The following is a 4,140-nucleotide window of genomic DNA, read 5'->3' on the forward strand; positions in this document are numbered from 1 at the left end:
GCAAATTATCCGTCTTATATTAATATTTTCAAACTAAATAGCTGCAATATCGCCACAAAATTTTCATAGTAAATCTCAAGCTAAATTAGGCTCATTCCAATTTTTAGTCTTCTAATCAAAACCAAAGAAGCTATAAATTATTAAAAAATTTCATATAAATTATACTTAACTACTAAAATATTTATAACAATACTTAAAAGCAATTTCATATTTATAAAATAACCAAAAAAACAATTTTATAATAGACCATTTAATCAATTCTAAGATACTTATTTATCTTCATTTCAAAGAATATTCAAACAATCAATGCTTATCTGATCTCCACACAACCAAATACTTGATTAAACGACCGACGTTCACATAAAGATCTTTCTCCTACGAAAAGAAGAAGGATGCAGAAGACCTGTTCCAGACATGCTCGGAGCAATAAACATCAAAAGAACAAGCTCCCACTATAAGTAGATCGATGAACCTGATGCCACCTAAACAACAAACAAAAAATTAATAAAATAGCACTAGATTATAAGCAAGTTTCAATACCGTAACTTTATTTAATAATTTCTTTAAGACTCAAATAATTCATTCTGCATGAAGTTAACTTAAATCTTTTGCTAAGAATATTACTAGTATCGGTCAATGCAATAACTCAAAGATAAACCTAAAAAACAAAACTCATAAGTCACTTTAGAAGCCGATATCAAGATACCTCTATTCTCCTCACTCAGGAGTTCAGCGGTGATTTGATTCCAGCGTTTCACCCGCTCTTTGGCAGCAACAACAGGGTTCGACAAGTCATTCACATTCTCTTTAACAACAGGGTATGACACGGGTCAGCCCATGCATCATTCGGTACAACATCTGCATGACTTGACATGCTTTAATATTTTCACCATTACCAAGCGGCAACATAGTCACACACATCACAACAATAATATAACACATAACAACATCTAACTAAAACAAAAACTTACAATTAATTAAAATTATGCACACTTTATGTATGCACTTGTTATATCTTAATACTAAATCATGTGAAAGTTGCCAAAATCTGTGAGTACACAGTGTGAGATGAGTTTGAAGTGTACCTAAAATGTCAAATAAATTTGAGTCATATTTTTCATAGTTTGTTATTAAATATTTATCACATCAAAATTTCAAAATGAATATAGACCACACGGGTTCCTTCCAGGAAGTGATGATTTTGGTCAACACTTGAGCCAGGCATCATTGTTGTTTTTCTCAAACAGTACTAATGTCTATGTTATTGGAATCTGACGTAGACAATTTTTATTGCTCCTCTGTCTAATGCATGAACTAATGTCTATGTACTAAAGTTCAACTCATTGAGCCATTCCTAATTATAGAGGTTTCATATATTGTTATCCTTGTTTGATATTGTTGCTGCTCAAATAAAGTCTGTATTCGCTGCAATGTACATAAAATCCTTAATAAATGAAAAGAAAAACAAACCTCAAATCAACATGTCTCTAAATTTTTTGTGTCTCCTCATTCCAAAGTCAATGTGATTAATCCAAAATAACTATAATATATGATGCGTTAAATTTTAACCTTGACAGAGCTTCCAACTTCCTCTAGTTTCTGCATTAACAGCAGCTCCCAAGAACGAGTAGAATCGTAAAGACTTGAATGGAGACATCTACAATGACAGAAGACAACGTGAAGAATAAACAAAAAAAGCAGGTATGAATCAAAATGGGAATTCAAATGTGAATAGTGTATCATGAAATTTAATGTAAAATCAATAGTAATATATGTAAGGTTTTAACTAGTATATAGAGGAAATATGTTGTCAGTGGCATGCATTGATGAGATTTGTATTCTAATTCTAGTTAAGAAAATTGTAGAGTTCTATTATAAGATATACTTATTTAGTCATTCATCTAAATTAAATTTAAACTAAGTTTAAACAAGGCCCTATGAAATATGATTTCGTTGTTGTTTTAATTGTTAACAAGTGAGTCATTCTGGTGAAGAGAATTAAATATGCTAGCTAAGAATGATGCATTTAAAGAAATAATGAAAATAGCTCTTTTGACATTGTCATTGTTTTTGGAAATGCAAGACAATTGTATGCGCATAACCTAAGACTTGATTTGAACCACGGAGCTCCTAAAATTATGTCCTGAATAGCATTGTCTGAACAAGAAACGATTGTGTGGGAATAAAAAAAGAGCAACCAAAGATTAAATTGTATTGTACCTTGTTGAGATCCGAGGGAGGGGTCGATGGCCTTGAGGGTTTTGCTGAGCTGAGTACAGAGAGTTCGCTTCTGTTTGAAAATGGCGTCCAATTCATCTTAGTTCTGTTTGAAAGTGGTGTCCAATTCATCTTAGTTCTGTTTGAAAATGGTTTTCCCAATGAGACCCTATAAGTCAATAACAAACTAAGTTTGATCATAAAGCTGGCTGGTAACAAAAGTATGTGATTTCCATTTTGCTTAATGCTCATAAATTTGATCATTACTACTACTAGAGTCCAGCCTAAGAGGTCGGTGGGTTGTGAGTACCGTAAACCCCGACTACCGATTTCAATGACTACTGATAAAAAATCTCTAGGCTGAAAAATTACAAATATACTAGACATTATTAGGAACGTAAGTTAGAGGTGTGTCAAAATAAGAAGGGCTCCAACCAAACTCACAATATGACTTGATGAACTATAAATTGTGATTCGTTGGCATTGTAAAACTGTATACACAAACAATGTATCAAAAGTAAAATCTTTAATCAGATCAAATAATAGAAATATAAATTGAAGTATAACAAAAAACAGATAGCATACCTTGATTGCATCAGAGTTATAAGCACTCCTAAATCTGTCCACTAAAGAGGCATAAAAGGGCTTGGCTCTTTGAGGCACCATTGCCACATGGAAATCTGGCTTGTTACCCTTCAAGAATCCATACTACATAAACTGACTCACTGTACAAACCCATAATCAGACAGTTAGACCATGTTTGGATAAACAACTTAATTAAGCATAACCAAACATTATCACATAATTACGTATAGCATAAGGTCTTGTTTGGATAAACAGTTAATTTACAACTTATAGCGTAAGCAATGTGGTTTCATACTTTACCAAGTAAAACTTGATAACTTTTCAGTGTGACACTATGATCCCATGCTTTTCCAGTATCTTCATTTGAAAACATCCTCATGTTTTTTCTACACCTGTTAAATTTAAAAAGTAAATATATAAATAAAACTATTGATTTGAAATTCGAAGGAGAAATATAATCAAACATGTAATCCGTATCAGCATCAGAGTCGGAATTCTAACAAGAATGAGAAGGCTGAGACCGATTTCCAATACGATGTGGCCTTCGACTTCGACATCTCAAGAAAATTGAGAACCAATCGACTCAGATATGTAAACAAAAGCACCAAATAAAAACTTTTAGATCTCAAAATCTAACAAACCTAGAGCAAAAAAATCAACAACAGCAAGTAAATCGAGTAGTAAAAATTTACCTAAATCGAGTAGTAAAAAATTGAGGAATCGAATAGAGTGATTTGAGCTTCGAATCGAAAGCTTGAGGTAAAGAAATAAGATAAGGAATACAAAAAGAGGGAAGAGTATTCTAATTAGTTTTACCTGAGGCAACGTTCCACCAAGCAATGATGGACACATTGTTGTAAAAGCCCCAACATTTATAATGTACCTGCAATCACAATCAAGAAAAATAATAAGAGAAACCATTTTTTTCAAAAATTAGAAGAAGAAACACATGGAATAAGACATACACTTGAATCCCCAGAGTCCAAAGATAGGGACTTGAATTATGGTATACACATCAGCAGACTCTGCACAATGTTTAAACATACAATTCTTTCAATTTATTGGTCAATTACCTTTTATTGTCATCTTATAGAGCACCGACACTTTAAATTGAAAGTGTGTATGCTTTCAAGACTCAAGACAACATCGACACCAACACAAGCAATTCTATTCAATTAATTTCATTTCCTCAAATTATCATTAGAGATATCGTGTCAGACAATGAATGGATTATCAATAGTATCATCAATATCATACACATTATTAGCGGCTCTAATCAGTTATTTCATTTTTCCTGTCATCAACGTAACAGAAACATACAACATAAACAATTTACAT

General features: G+C 32.3%; 2 long non-coding RNA genes across 2 annotated transcripts; both read right to left on the reverse strand.

Annotated features, from left to right (window-relative positions):
* Positions 1-254: 254 nt before the first annotated feature.
* On the reverse strand, positions 255-1,663 carry LOC131618411 (uncharacterized). The gene is made up of 3 exons (XR_009288831.1): positions 1,570-1,663; positions 707-858; positions 255-482 (listed from the first exon to the last, which is right to left on the reverse strand). It is a non-coding gene; the product is annotated as an uncharacterized LOC131618411 (long non-coding RNA).
* A 561-nt stretch (positions 1,664-2,224) lies between these two features.
* LOC131618412 (uncharacterized) lies at positions 2,225-3,685 on the reverse strand. The gene is made up of 5 exons (XR_009288832.1): positions 3,619-3,685; positions 3,103-3,194; positions 2,803-2,942; positions 2,662-2,708; positions 2,225-2,386 (listed from the first exon to the last, which is right to left on the reverse strand). It is a non-coding gene; the product is annotated as an uncharacterized LOC131618412 (long non-coding RNA).
* Positions 3,686-4,140: the final 455 nt, after the last annotated feature.

This window comes from Vicia villosa, linkage group LG7 (assembly GCF_029867415.1).
Source record: "Vicia villosa cultivar HV-30 ecotype Madison, WI linkage group LG7, Vvil1.0, whole genome shotgun sequence".
NCBI lineage: Eukaryota > Viridiplantae > Streptophyta > Magnoliopsida > Fabales > Fabaceae > Vicia > Vicia villosa.